This window comes from Triticum dicoccoides, chromosome 6B (genome assembly GCF_002162155.2).
Source record: "Triticum dicoccoides isolate Atlit2015 ecotype Zavitan chromosome 6B, WEW_v2.0, whole genome shotgun sequence".
NCBI classification, from domain to species: Eukaryota; Viridiplantae; Streptophyta; class Magnoliopsida; order Poales; family Poaceae; genus Triticum; species Triticum dicoccoides.
Window position 1 is genome coordinate 720700140 of NC_041391.1, and position 16637 is coordinate 720716776.

Consider the following 16637-nt stretch of genomic DNA (forward strand, 5'->3'; position numbering starts at 1 on the left):
CCTCCTCCTCCTCCCTAGAGTGTACCTCACTAGAGGAGGGTACCTCACTAGAGGAGGGCCTCGAAGACAACACCCCTAAGTCGGTGAGGGTGCGCTCTTTCTGGCCGCGACCCCCTGTAGTGGCTCTCCCACCAGCACCTCGTCCTCTAGAGGCTCTCCCCTCTCCCCCTCCTCCTCTAGGGGCACCTATCCCTCGACCTCCCTGTGAGGAGTCATCGTCAAGTAGCCGAGGGGGAGGATTACGTGCTCGACCACTCCGACTAGGCATGCCGACGACCTTGCGTAGGAAACCCATGCCGTTGGCCTTCCCCTTGCCCATGTTCCACGAACCTGCATTGAAAAGAGAAGAAGCAATTAGTAAATTAATGAAATGAAGGAAAAGGCATGATAATAAACACATTAATAAAAAGGCATAAAAAGGCATATTCCTAAACTATAGAAAAAAAATACTTGAAACGTACATCTGCTAGAACCCATATGAATCATCACTGTTGTAACCTCTTTCTTGGTCCATCTCATCATCACTATCAATCATATCATCTTCGTTGTCCGACGGAGGTGGAGGCTCTTCCTCGTCGTCAGCGTCTTCGTTTAACTTTTCTAGCATAAGTATGCCATTTTCATTGACAATGGTCTCACCATCATTTCGTGCATCGTCGACGTTTGGGTCCACATCATCATCACCCAATGGTCTAGCGTCATCGTTTCTAACCACATCATCATCATCATCATCAGGTTGCTCTTGATAGAACACTCCCTCGTATGTCATGGGGTTAATGTTGTAGTAATCCTCTTCATTCGGGTCTGGTAGCTTACCATGTGGCGACACCTTGAACACAACTTCCCAACCCTTTAGATACGCTTTTTGGCATGGGTAAGGCAGATAATATACTTGTGTAGCTTGGGTAGCCGCAATGAAGAGATCGGCTCCGGCATAGACGGCTGATGGTTTAACTTCGACCAAACCAATGGAAGGCGTATGTTTTACCCCCTCCCGCGGATCGAACCATCGGCATTTGAACACAGGCAGACTTAGGGTCTCCCGCCCCTGGCGGAATTGAACCTCGTATATATTGTGTACCCTTTCGTAGTAGTCTACTGAATTTTGACCGGGGGTGTACACTCCAGTATTTATAGTTTTGGGATCGGGGCGGCTGTTTTGGTGCTCCTCTGTATGGAAGCGATACCCATTCACATCATACTTTTTACATGTCATGACGGCAGGGTCAAAACCCATGGAAACCCATCTCAATTCATCATCCATAGATATGTTCGGATCTTTTCCCTACAAGTATAATGGAAATTGTTGCGTGCATTAGTTCGGTTAACTAATAAATGTTGAAGTAGGTATTTAATAGGGGAGTGTGGAAAATTACTTTCTCCATGAACCAAGCAACAAAAATTTTACGTCCAGGGTTTCCATGACGGAGAAGAGTAAGTGCCTCCGCCTCAGTAGGAGGATTCACTCCCGTCCATTCCTCTTGAACGAAATCACTAAAAAAAGATAAGCGGTGTTAGACCGAGACTAAGTGAACATGAAACATGATGATGTGGAAGACATAAAGGAATGGTGTAGTGGTATTACCTCATCCACACTTCCTCAACTTCCTTGATGTTGTGCAAGATATAGAACGTGAGGTCCTCCCACTCTTGTCGTGGCATGTTATAAGATTTCGGGGCCCCAGCCCTCCCACCTTGCGCGTTGAATAGATCGAGCCTGGGTTGATACTTGGGCTCTTCTATATTGTATCGAGGCACCTTGTTATGCAGATGGGGAACGTGGTCTGGATAGTATGATGTCCTGAGGTCTGACACCTCCTCCAGGATAACTGCCTTAGCTATGGAAGCTTCAATCTTAGCTTTGTTTCCACATTTTCGTCGGAGGTGCTTGTTCTGCCTCTCAGGGCCGTACTGCCAGCGATTCTGCACAGCCCCCCCCCCCAACAATACCTCGTTCGTGAGGTGCAGAATGAGATGTGTCATCGGAGTAAAGAAGCCTGGCGGAAAGATCTTCTCTAGCTTGACTATCAACTCCAGTGCCTTCTTATGCAATTTTTCAATCACCTCTTTACTTACTTCTTTAGCACAGAGCATGCGGAAGAAATGGCTAAGCTCGACAAGCACTCGCCAGACATGCTCGGGGACATAGCCTCGAACCATCACCGGCATTATCTGCTCAATCCATACATGGTAGTCATGACTCTTCAGGCCGGTCACTTTGCCCGTTGAAAGATTGACTCCCTTACTTATATTCGATGCATAACCATCGGTGAACTTCAAAATTTGTTTCAGCCAGATAAGTACTTCTTTTTTTTCTGGTGGTTTAAGGATAAAGTCAGCATCTGGCTTGAACCAGTTTTTTCGACCGCCTGTGGGAGGCTTCATGTTCAGGCGTGGTCTATCACAAATTCTCTGTTGATCGGCTCTAGCTTTTACGTTATCCTTTGTCTTATCAGGAATGTTGAGGATCGTGTGGAAAAGGGACTCTACCACATTCTTTTCGGTGTGCATCACATCAATATTGTAAGGAAGTTTGAGGTCCTTGAAATAGGGAAGCTGCGAGAAGGGGGTAATGTGCGTCCAGTTGTGCGTCTCACCATATCCCTCGAAGCCTTTGGCTTTGGCTTTGCCTTTGCCTTTGACTTTAGGCTTGAGAGCTTTTAGCTGAGCAAGAACATCTGCCCCCGAAAATGTTGGAATCTCGGTTACTTCATGAACAACCCGGCCTTTTGTGAAGTTCTTCTTGTCTTCCCTGTCTGGATGGTCTGGAGGGAGGAACTGTCGATGCAGGTCAAAGGCTACATACTTGCCACCCTTACTCAGCCAAATCATTCGCAGAGCCTCCATGCACATTGGGCATGGCATCTTACCACTTGTACACCATCCGCAGAATAGAGCATAGCCGGGAAAGTCATGCATGCAATAGTGCAACCAAACTTTCATCAAGAAATTTCTCTGCAGATCCCGGTCGTATGTCAACCTCGGAAAGTACCAAGAATTGTGCAAAGCATCCACAAGCGGCTGCATAAATACACCCAATTGCTTCCCCGGGTAGTCAGGCCCCGGAATGATGAGCGACAAGAACATGGTCTTCCGTTGCATTAGGGCACCGGGAGGAAGATTGAGCGGAATTAGAAACACAGGCCAGCAGCTGTATGGATTGGACGACATAGCATATGGATTCAACCCATTACCTGATATGGCTATTCTGACATTCCCAGCCTCGACTGCTTCCTCGGGGTGTTCTTCATCGAATGACTTCCATGCTTCCCCTCCTGATGGATGTACGATTTTTTTTGGATTGTACCTTATACCTTCCTTGTGCCACTTCATCATTTTGGCAGACTCCTTCGTGATGAAAAGGCGCTGCAGTCTTTTTATAAAATCAAGATACCGAAGAACCTTAACGGGGATGGTTAGCTGCTTTTTCTCACATTCCTCACCGACCACCTCAATGTACCGAGACGAATCGCACTTCCTACAGTACTTGTCATCCGCATACTCGTGCCTAAACAAAAGGCAATTCTTCGGGCAAACATCTATTTTCTCATAATCCATAGAGAGTGCCTTCATGATTTTCTTTGTATCGTACATGCTTTTCGGCAATTCATGACCCTCAGGGAGGCTGTTAGCCCGTACTCCCAGGAATGCTTCGAAGCATTTCTGGCTACAGCCGTACTCAGCCTTGACCCGCATAAAGAGGTTTCTTCGACGAGGCCAAGACCTCCAAGAAGGCCTTTGCGGTTGACTCCGGCTCCTCCGGTTCATTCGTTGAAGGTGTCGCATTTGCCGTTTCTACAACAATGACATCATCTAGCATGTCTGAGGGAGTCCTGGACTAGGGGGTGTCCGGACAGCCGGACTATCATCGTCCGCCGGACTCCAAGACTACTAAGATACAAGATTGAAGACTCCGTCCCGTGTCCGGATGGGACTTTCCTTGGCGTGGAAGGCAAGCTTGGCGATACGGATATGAAGATCTCCTACCATTGTAACCGACTCTTTGTAACCCTAGCCCTCTCCGGTGTCTATATAAACCGGAGGGTTTTAGTCCGTAGGACACAACAACCATTACAACAATCATACCATAGGCTAGCTTCTAGGGTTTGGCCTCCTTGATCTCGTGGTAGATCCACTCTTGTACTACCCATATCGTCAATATCAATCAAGCAGGAGTAGGGTTTTACCTCCATCGAGAGGGCCCGAACCTGGGTAAAAACATCGTGTCCCTTGTCTCCTGTTACCATCCGCCTAGACGCACAGTTCGGGACCCCCTACCCGAGATCCGCCGGTTTTGACACCGACATTGGTGCTTTCATTGAGAGTTCCTCTGTGCCATCACCGATAGGAAGGATGCCTCCTCCCGTCTTCAAGGACGGTATTTTCGCCAAAGGAGCCTTGGCCGCCGGCCAAACTATCCGGCTAGGTGGTTTTCTTATGACCGCCTGTCCGGCCACCGCTTCGACAATGACCTCTCAAGTCGTCAAAAGCAATCTTCACGTCAGCTCAGAATTCGCCGAGCGGCTGGATCCAATAGAGCTCTCGTCCGTAAACGAGCTCTTGGATCGCATCGCCACCCTGGGAGTCGCTACAGACTACAATCAGATTGGGCTTAAAACCGATCTGAGAGAGATTAACTGTCCCCAGGTCACCCACCACGTTGCAGTGGTAGAGGAACAATGCAGTGACTCTTCTCCTGTATTGAAAACTAGTCATGTCCGGGCTCCTGAACCCTCCATGCCGGATTCCCGCGGGGGGACGGACTTCGATCAAGCGCCGAACTTAAAGTCAGGCATCGGACCGGACTCGTTGGACAACGTCCAGCAATCCAAGCTTCCAAATTTGGAAACTTCTCGGCCTTTGAGCCTTGAGATGGGTAGGGTTCCGGACTTAATTCCACCCACCCGCCCAGACATATGCAATCTATCTCTAATCCGGCAAGAGCCCGCTGAAACAGTGCATCACTACTGGGCCAGATTCCTCCTGGTTATGGACAGGATAAAGGACTGCCGAGAGGAAAACGCAATCTCAATTTTTTGCAATAATTGCACGAACGAGGGAATTTTGAACGCCGTCAGCCGTCGTGAAATTACATGCTTCGCCGACCTGGCGTCCATAGTACGAAAGTACTGTGCGATGGAGAGTTTCCAGAAAACCGAAAATAAGTTTTGGGACAATCCGGCCCCAACCCTAGTCCGCAACAAAAGGGTGCAGTACACTCAGGCACCAGATACAAAAACCAAAAAGAAAAAACCCCATAAAGGGCACGGAACCGTACTGGAGGGATGGCTTAGCGGACCCTGTAAAATTCACAATACAGAGGGCGCCATCCCAACACATAGCCTTCGGGCATGTTGGATATTACGGCAGGTGGCCAAAAGTGGCGAGGAGCTTCTAGCCCCGGAAAACCACTCCAACAATACCGGTACGGTATCAACAGTCTTCGAGACTTTCGCATCAAATAATATGTGGAGACGAACAATCCGCAGCCTCGCCGAAGTCTACCAAGTAGCAACAACAAATCCATGGAGCGACACAGCCATCACTTTCAACGCTAGCGACGAACCTAAATTCCGAACAGCCCGAGCACCAGCTGCACTGGTACTCAGTACAATAGTGGATGGCTTTCGACTTACAAAGGTCCTCATGGATGGCGGCAGCGGATTAAACCTCATCTACGAGGAAACTCTTCAAAAAATGGAAATAGACTGGAGCCGCATTGAGCGAAGTAGCACAACCTTCAGAGGAATAATCCCTAGCCGGGAAGCGCGCTGCACCGAAAAAATCACACTCGATGTGGTGTTCGGCTCGCCGGACAATTATAGATCCGAAGAAGTCACGTTCCAGGTGGCCCCGTTCAACATCGGATATCACGCTATATTAGGACGAGAGGCATTCACAATTTTTCAAGCTGTACCCCATTACGGGTACATGAAGCTCAAAATGCCTGGGCCCGGCGGAATAATCACTCTCGTTAGTGATTCAGACATAGCACTCCGCGCCGAAAACAAGACAGTCGCATTAGCCCTGGAGGCACTATCCGAAGCCCTAGCGGCAGAAGAACTTACCGCGCTACGATCTACTATGAATAGAGACGATGTGATACTCGATAAGAGATCCAAGTCCACCTCCTTTAAACCAGCGGACGAAATAGTAAAATTCTAGGTCCATCTAGCGGACCTGACAAAAACGGCTTCCATCGGGGCACAGTTGAACCCTGATGTAGACGCCGCACTGCGAGAATTCCTTCGGGAAAATTGGGACATTTTCGCCTGGCACCCTTCGGATATGCCCGGAATCCCACGCAGATTGGCAGAACACAGCCTAAATATCCTAAAAGGATTCAAGCCAGTCAAACAGGCTCTTCGACGATTTTCCGAAGCCAAAAGACAGGCAATGGGAGAAGAGCTAGCCAAACTATTGGAAGCCGGATTCATCAGAGATATCAAACATCCGGATTGGCTAGCAAACCTGGTAATGGTACCAAAGAAGGACAAATCCTGGCGCCTATGTGTCGATTTTAAAGACCTCAACAAGGCTTGCCCAAAGGATCCCTTCCCCCTCCCTCGCATCGACCAGATAATCGATGCTACCGCAGGACACGATTCATTGTGCTTCCTCGACGCATACTCCGGCTACCATCAAATCAAGATGGCAGAAGCGGACCAAGCCGCAATGGCATTCATCACTCCATACGGACCATTCTGCTTCAACACGATGCCCTTCGGACTTAAAAACACCGATGCAACATATCAGCGCATGATTCAAACATGTCTGGCCACCCAGATCGGCAAAACAGTAGAGGTATACGTAGACGACGTAGTCGTCAAAACCAAACACGTCGAAACTCTAGTAGACGACTTGAGGCTCACATTCGAAAACCTCAGAGCATATGACATCAAGCTGAATCCGGAAAAATGCGTTTTCGGCGTACCAGCCGGAAAGCTCCTGGGCTTCATTGTATCCGGCAGAGGAATCGAAGTGAACCCAGCCAAGATCCGAGCTCTGTCACAGCTGGATATCCCAAAGGACCTCAAACAAATACAAAAATTGACTAGATGCGTGGCAGCTCTAAGCCGCTTTATCTCCCGTCTAGGACAAAAGGCACTGCCCCTCTATCGCATCCTTAGGCGCACCGAACACTTCGAGTGGACGGATGCTGCCACTGCCGGACTCGAAGAAATAAAAGCCATATTGGCAACAAATCCGGTCCTGGTTGCACCCAACCTGGGCGAACCAATGTTGTTATACATCGCGGCAACACATCAAGTTGTAAGCGCGGTACTCGTCGTCGAACGAGAGACAGAAGGGCATAAATTCCCTCTTCAAAAACCAGTGTACTACGTATCCACTGTGTTAACCCCCTGCAAGTCCCGTTACCCGCACCATCAAAAGATAGTGTATGCGGTGTTCATGGCATCCCGGAAGCTCTGACACTACTTTCAAGAGTGTTCGATAACAGTGGCCTCCGAAGTACCCCTCAACGACATTATAAACAATCGCGACGCGACGGGCAGGATTGCAAAATGGGCCATTGAGCTCTTACCATTCGATATAACTTACAAACCTCGGCGAGCTATAAAATCACAAGTTTTGGCTGACTTCATCGCTGAATGGACCGAAGCCGAACTCCCTTAAGAGTACGGCGCATACTCCAATTGGATTATGCACTTCGACGGCTCTAAAATGTTGGCCGGATTGGGGCTGGCGTCGTATTGACGTCCCCAACCGGGGACACAGTCCAATACGTACTTCAGATAATGTACACGGACTCCAACAACGCAGCCGAATATGAGGCCCTTTTACATGGCCTCCGGATGGCAATCTCCATGGGCATTCAACGCCTAGAGGTGCGCGGGGATTCAAACCTTGCAATATCTCAAATAAATGGAGACTTTGATGCCAAGGATCCGAAAATGGCAGCATATCGTAACGCTGTCCTAAAAATGTCAGCTCGGTTTGACGGACTGGAATTCCACCACGTAGCCAGGGATAATAACCAAGCGGCCGATGTATTGGCACGCATCGGCGCAAAACGTGACGCTGTCCCTCCAAACATCTTCCTGGAACGGCTGTTTAAGCCATCCGTACTATGGGAAAAGGAGTCCGGAAATAACAAACCGGAAGCAGCCGCACCAACCAACACAGAGCAATCTGACATAACTGGCGATTCAGCCGATGAAATAACACCTTCAGCCCACGACATAATGGCAGTAATCGCCCCGTGGATAGAGCCATTCCTAGCCTACTTGCTTAGGCAGGAACTTCCCGAAGACCAAAATGAGGCCCGCTGCATAGTCCAGTGATCTAATGCCTACAAGGTCCATGAGGGAGAACTCTATAAGAAAAGCACAACCGGAGTCCTTCAAAGGTGTATCTCCAAAGAGGAAGGGCGAAACCTTCTGGCTGAAATTCATGCCGGACTAGGCGGACACCACGCAGCAGCTCGGGCCCTTGTAGGAAAGGCATTCCGTACAGGATTTTATTGGCCGACGGCCCGGGCAGATGCTCAGGACTTAGTCCGAAGATGCGTCGGTTGTCAACTCTTTTCTAATCAGAGCCATATGCCACCCACCGCCCTCAAAACTATACCCATTACCTGGCCGTTCGCGGTCTGGGGGCTTGACATGGTTGGACCCCTTAAAGGGGGAACCCACAAGCAAAGGTACCTATTGGTCATGGTGGATAAATTCACCAAATGGATAGAGGCCAAGCCAGTTAAAACGGCAGAGTCCGGACCAGTGATAGACTTCATATCCGGGGTAGTACACCGTTATGGTGTCCCCCACAGCATCATCACTGATAACGGCACAAACTTCACGGTCGACGAGGTTAAATCATGGTGCAATTATATGGGCATTAAGCTCGATTATTCAGTCTATCATCCTCAAACCAACGGTCAAGTGGAACGAGCGAATGGTCTAGTAATGAGCGGCATTAAACCCAGACTAGTGCGGTCACTTACGAAATCTGACACGCACTGGGTAGAGGATCTCGACTCCGTACTCTGGGGGCTGTGGACAACGCCCAACCGTACTACCGGATTCACACCATTCTTTATGGTATACGGCGCAAAGGCAGTTCTGCCCTGTGACATCATTCATGACTCACCTCAAGTGCGCATGTACGAAGAAAGAGAAGCCGAGCTGGATCGGCAGGACATCTTGGACACATTGGAGGAAGAACGCGACGTCGCCAAGGCTCGTTCTGCATTCTATCAGCAGCAGGCTCGAAGATATCAAAGTAGAGAAGTACGGGCAAAGACTTACAATGTTGGCGAACTAGTTCTACGCCTGCCGGACAAGAAAAAGGACAAACTCAAGCCCAAATGGGAGGGCCCTTTCATTATCGATCAAGTCCTGACCGGCGGAGCGTACCGTTTACGAAATGCGTCGGACAACCGACTCGAGCCGAACCCATGGAACGCAGCCCGCCTCCGAAGATTCTATGCCTAGCGCCGGACTAAGAGTTCGTCCCCTTCCCCCGTCCAAATTTTTAAACTTCAGCTGTCTCTTCTTTCTCTTTCTTCTCTCAACCCTTTTTCCTAACAAGCCCTTAAAGGCCTACTTGCGCATTGTTCGCACACACTTGATGTGCCATCCGCACTCATTATACCTGGGGGCTTATTTACCAGAAGCTTAATTATAAGGGCCCCATGCCCAGCACATGTGTCAAGCTTCCGCATGTACCTTTTATTCACCATTATATGCATCGATATGACTTAAGTTTTGGCCAAGCTGGGTTGCCTGGCTCCTGTGCTTACCCCTACGTTCCCGATTGTTCGGCTAGGAGGTAAAGGGAGCACCTCTGCGATTGTTACTGCCGGGTCAGCCGGATGTGTACCTCAGACTGGGTGAAGCCGAAAGCTAGCATTCTTAAGGGAATATTCGGTCGATGACTTGAAAGATGATTTTTTTACCTACTTATTTATCTGCCCCTAGATGTTTTTCTGCTCTTTTCGCAGACCGGACATGCACTTTAGGGCATGCCTCCCAGGGAAAGGAACCCTTAACGGAACTATTCTCCCTGGAAGATGTTTCTTACTAACCATGTAATATAACATAACTAGTTGGGCACTTGTCTGATAAAGCACTAATGACCCCTACGCATGGTCTCCATGCATGCCCCGGTTGTTTCTTAACCGAGAAGGTATTCGGACACACTCCGGACTCTAGGGTCCCGAGGTCGAAGCGAAAAGGTCGGCAAAGACAAACGATCTACAATCCGGCTAGAAGGCATTTTACATGTCATTTTAAAATACATTGTCAAATGGACTGGCTGTATTCCTCTTCAATCCCATCTAACAGGCTGTCTAATTTACAGTCCCGTTGGGAAAATTTAGCGGCCAACTCTACTTGGTCGTATACTAAACTCATAGGGATCTCCTTCCCATCAGGCCCCACAGGTCCGACCTCGGCCATGTGGTTGGGATCCGCCTTCTTGTACCGCGTCTTCACCATGGCCCAGGCCTCCCTGGCACCTTGGCGGCAGGCCGATATCTTCCATAAACGGAAGCGCTGCCGCACTCCCTAAAGCTTCTCCGCAAGCTCCCCAAGGCCCTCGGGTAGGGAGAGGGCCGGCCATAAAGCCTGGACGACGCCGCTCATTGCCTGCCGAACTCCTTCGAGCAGCTACAACAGTTCAGGAAGTTGATCACCCGTCGATACGGGCATCTCCTCTGCAGGGCGACCTGTGAGTATACCTACAGACATATTTTGTCAATTGACTTCCTCGCCGAACTCTTCTTTTCAAAGGAGTTCGCTCAAGCACTTACTATAGATGCCGCGACGAAGCCGCTGATTCTCCTTAACGGAGCCGGACAGCTCGGCCCGAACACCTTTCAGCTCTTCTCCGAGCTGGGCGTGGGCATCCTGGAGCTTGTTCCTTTCCTGGTGCACTTTATTCAGCACCCTCTCGCCGGCCTTCAGCTGGCGCAGTAGTTCTTTCCTGTCCGGATCTTGTCCGGCAGCACCTGCAATGTCACTATTAGACTTGCGCGCATGCCGCACACCTCTTATATTTTTAAAAAATAATGTATTACCAGAAGGGGCCTCTGTGTTTCCTCTTGCGGCAGCAAGTGCGGCCTCGAGTTTGGCCTTGCACTCTTCCAGCTCCTGAGCCAGATGGGTATTCTTCTCCGTAAGACCCTGCGTTTCAAATGATCCTTAAATAAGTTAATATAACTACTTTAAGTCTCGGGGGCTACTGGCATATACAACTATCAAAATTCTCTTACCCGTATGTCTTTTACGTACTGCTCCATGGCTCTGGTAAAACCATCTTGAGCAGCACGGAGGTGCGCGTCCCCCGCGTTAAAGGCATTCAACACCTCAGGGGAGAAGCACGCGTCACGAAATACTGTCCGGCGGCGCCTGTGGTTCATGGCACTCTCTACCTCAGACTTGGTGGCGGAAAGTCTGTCGGCATCCTCCGTTGGAGGAGTGTCCGGCTCGCGCCTTGCGCTCGCCTCCCCCTCCAGAACAGGTGCTGGAGCCTGGCTGGTAGAGGTTGGATTGGCAACCTCTACGCCCGCAGTCCGGCGGGCGCTTTTTCTCCTACAAAAGTCATGAGCACTCAAACGATTCCTAGGAACGTTGCTCCAAATAATGAACTGTGAGCTATACCTTTGCGGCGACGTTTCAATCCGCGTCGCGCTCCTCTTCCGCCTACTGGTCCGGACTGGCCTTTGTTGGTCAGCTGCCGCAGGCTCGTCTTCCCGCCTTGAAGGCGCTTCCTGCAAAACATCATCGTATACGAAGGTCCGAAATGAGCAAGGAGGAAATAATAGTGTCGGGACTTCGGTCACAATCACCTGGGAAGCCGGATATAGTCCGGGGTAGTCAGCCGAAATGGCGACTAAAGCATTATCCATGCTGAGCTGGTGGAACACCCCGTCGATTAGCTCCACCTTTATGTCCGGATCCTCTTCAGAGGCCGGATCCTGGGATCTCTCTGGATCCTCGGGTTGCGGGGCTGGACTTATCATGTCCTCCACAGCCCGACGCAGCTCCTGCGTCGAAAAACATAATATAAGAAACTTAGCACTTTGAAAGCATGGGTCGGGCACGTAAAGTGTTCACTTACCCAGCGCCGAGGGTTATTCATGGAGAACTCATTCAACGGGTTCGTCTGGAGGAAGTCCTCCTTCTCCCCCTTGTACAGGCCAGACAGGATCTTCGCCAGGTCCTCGGCCGAACCCGGTCCTTTGCGGCCATGACGGGTGGCATCGTCCTCCCCGTTGAAATCCCACATGGGGTGGCCCCTGTACTATAATGGCTGCACCCCCCGCATAATGCATGTTGCCATGACTCCAATCATGGTCAACCCGGAATGGGCCAGTAACCTTCCCATCAAGTACTCGCGGAAGGAGGATGGTGTGATTTGGATTTGGATTCTTGCCTCTCTTATAGGCAGATTATTTGCACAGCTAGGGGGTAAAACATAAAAGATACCCTGGCTTTTCGCATTCGTGCGACGCGTGGAAGATGGCCATTATTGGGCGTGGAAGCCAAGGAGTGCAACATTGATGCGGAGGCCGGACACTGTTCGGCAGGTACATGGAACTTGAGGGAGAACCCGCCTTGCAACGCCGAAGACTACATGCGCGCTGGACTTACCGTCATTGAAGCCTGGTTCGGGGGCTACTGAGGGAGTCCTGGACTAGGGGGTGTTTGGACAGTCAGACTATCATCGTCCGCCGGACTCCAAGACTACGAAGATACAAGATTGAAGACTCCGTCCGATGTCCGGATGGGACTTTCCTTGGCGTGGAAGGCAAGCTTGGTGATACGGATATGAAGATCTCCTACCATTGTAACCGACTCTTTGTAACCCTAGCCCTTTCCAGTGTCTATATAAACCGGAGGGTTTTAGTCCGTAGGACACAACAACCATTACAACAATCATACCATAGGCTAGCTTCTAGGGTTTAGCCTCCTTGATCTCGTGGTAGATCCACTCTTGTACTACCCATATCATCAATATCAATCAAGCAGGAGTAGGTTTTTACCTCCATCGAGAGGGCCCGAACCTGGGTAAAAACATCGTGTCCCTTGTCTCCTGTTACCATCCGCCTAGACGCACAGTTCGGGACCCCCTACCCGAGATCCGCCGATTTTGACACCGACAATGTCCCTGACCCCGTCGTCCTCATATCCATCGATGCGTTGTCGCATCACCTCCTCTCTACCACGATCCTGCTCAGCTATGTTTATCGGCGGCATGTCAAAGTTTGGCATATATCCGTGCATGCGAAGGTGCTCACTCATGTCCGTATGATTTCTACGGTGACGTCTGGCACATCTCGCACAGGGGCATGTTGGGATAATTCTCATTGGACGACGGAATTGTTGGAAATATGCCCTAGAGGCAATAATAAAAGTATTATTATATTTCATTGTTCATGATAATTGTCTTTTATTCATGCTATAACTGTATTATCCGGAAATCGTAATACACGTGTGAATACTTAGACCACACTATGTCCCTGGTAAGCCTCTAGTTGACCAGCTCGTTGTGATCAACAGATAGTCATGGTTTCCTGACTATGGACATTGGATGTCGTTGATAACGGGATCACATCATTAGGAGAATGATGTGATGGACAAGACCCAATCCTAAGCATAGCATAAAAGATCGTGTAGTTCGTTTTGCTAGAGCTTTGCAAGTGTCAAGTATCTCTTCCTTCGACCATGAGATCGTGTAACTCCCGGATACCGTAAGAGTGCCTTGGGTGTATCAAACATCACAACGTAACTGGGTGACTATAAAGGTGCATTACAGGTATCTCCGAAAGTAGCTGTTGGGTTGACACGGATCGAGACTGGGATTTGTCACTCCGTATGACGGAGAGGTATCTTTGGGCCCACTCGGTAATGCATCATCATATTGAGCTCAATGTGACCAAGGTGTTGGACACGGGATCATGCATTACGGTACGAGTAAAGTGACTTGCCGGCAACGAGACTGAACAAGGTATTGGGATACCGACGATCGAGTCTCGGGCAAGTAACGTACCGATTGACAAAGGGAATTGCATACAGGGTTTGATCGAATCCTCGACATCGTGGTTCATCCGATGACAACATCGAGGAGCATGTGGGAGCCATCATGGGTATCCAGATCCCGCTGATGGTTATTGACTAAGAGTGTCTCGGTCATGTCTGCATGTCTCCCGAACCCGTAGGGTCTACACACTTAAGGTTCGGTGACGCTAGGGTTATGAAGATTTGTATATGCAGAAACCCGAATGTTGTTCGGAGTCCCGGATGAGATCCCGGACGTCATGAGGAGTTCCGGAATGGTCCGGAGGTAAAGAATTATATAAAGGAAGTGCTGTTTCGGGCATCGGGACAAGTTTCGGGGTTATCGGTATTGTACCGGGACCACCGGAAGGGTCCCGGGGGCCCACCGGGTGGGGCCACCTGTCCCGGGGGGCCACATGGGCTGTAGGGGGTGCGCCTTGGCCATCATGGGCCAAGGGCACCAGCCCCTATAGGCCCATGCGCCTAGGGTTTCCCCCTAGGAGGAGTCCTAGTGGTGGAAGGCACCCCTAGGTGCCTTGGGGGGGAGGGAAACCTCCCCTAGGCCGCCGCCCCCCCTAGTAGATCTCATCTACTAGGGCCGGCGCCCCCCCCTTGGCACCCCTATATATAGTGGGGGGGGAGAGTAGGAGAACACACCAGCCCCTGGCGCCTCCACCTCCCCCCGTTACGTCTCTCCCTCGTAGTCTCGGCGAAGCCCTGCTGCTGTGACGCCCTGCATCCACCACCACGCCGTCGTGCTGCTGAATCTTCATCAACCTCTCCTTCCCCCTTGCTGGATCAAGAAGGAGGAGACGTCTCCCGTCCCGTACGTGTGTTGAACGCGGAGGTGCCGTCCGTTCGGCGCTGGTCATCAGTGATTTGGATCACGTCGAGTACGACTACATCATCACCTTGCAAGCTTCCGCACGCGATCTACAAGTGGTATGTAGATGCAAACTCTCTCCCTAGACTCGTTGCTTAGATGAACTCATAGATGGATCTTGGTGAAACCGTAGGAAAAATTTTAATTTTCTGCAACGTTCCCCAACAGTGGTATCAGAGCTAGGTCTATGCGTAGTTCTCTTTGCACGAGTAGAACACAATTTTGTTGTGGGCGTGGATTTTGTCATCTTACTTGCATCTACTAGTCTTTTCTTGCTCAACGGTATTGTGGGATGAAGCGGCCCGGACCAACCTTACACGTACACTTACGTGAGACCGGTTCCACCGATTGACATGCACTAGTTGCATAAGGTGGCTGGCGGGTGTCTGTCTCTCCCACCTTAGTTGGAGCGGAATCGATGAACAGGGCCCTTATGAAGGGTAAATAGAAGTTGACAAAATCACGTTGTGGTGATTCGTAGGTAAGAAAACGTTCTTGCTAGAACCCAATTGCAGCCACGTAAAAGATGCAACAACAATTAGAGGACGTCTAACTTGTTTTTGCAGCGATTGATCATGTGATGTGATATGGCCAGAAGTTGTGATGAATGATGAATTGTGATGTATGAGATCATGTTCTTTGTAATAGGATTCACGACTTGCATGTCGATGAGTATGACAACCGGCAGGAGCCATAGGAGTTGTCATTATTTTTTGTATGACCTGCGTGTCATTGAATAACGTCATGTAAACTACTTTACTTTATTGCTAAACGTTACTCATAGAAGTAGAAGTAGTCCTTGGCGTGACAACTTCATGAAGACACGATGATGGAGATCATGATGATGGAGATCATGGTGTCAAGCCGGTGACAAGATGATCATGGAGCCCCGAAGATGAAGATCAATGGAGCTATATGATATTGGCCATATCATGTCACAACTATATAATTGCATGTGATGTTTATTATGTATTATGCATCTTGTTTACTTAGGACGACGGTAGTAAATAAGATGATCCCTTATAAAAATTTCAAGAAGTGTTCTCCCCTAACTGTGCACCGTTGCTACAGTTCGTCGTTTCTAAGCACCACGTGATGATCGGGTGTGATGGATTCTTACGTTCACATACAACGGGTGTAAGACAGTTTTACACAGCGAAAACACTTAGGGTTAACTTGACGAGCCTAGCATGTGCAGACATGACCTCGGAACACGGAGACCGAAAGGTCGAACACGAGTCGTATGGAAGATACGATCAACATGAGAATGTTCACCGACGATGACTAGTCCGTCTCACGTGATGATCGGACACGGCCTAGTCGACTCGGATCGTGTAACACTTAGATGACTAAAGGGATGTCTAATCTAAGTGGGAGTTCATAATTTGATTAGAACTTTATTATCATGAACTTAGTCTAAAACCTTTGCAAATATGTCTTGTAGATCAATGGCCAACGCTAATGTCAACATGAACTTCAACGCGTTCCTAGAGAAAACCAAGCTGAAAGATGATGGCAGCAACTATACGGACTGGGTCCGGAACCTGAGGATCATCCTCATAGCTGCCAGGAAACAATATGTCCTAGAAGGACCGCTAGGTGACGCTCCCGTCCCAGAGAACCAAGACATTATGAATGTTTGGCAGTCTCACGCTGATGATTACTCCCTCGTTCAGTGCGGCATGCTTTACAGCTTAGAACCGGGGCTCCAAAAGCGTTTTGAGCATCAC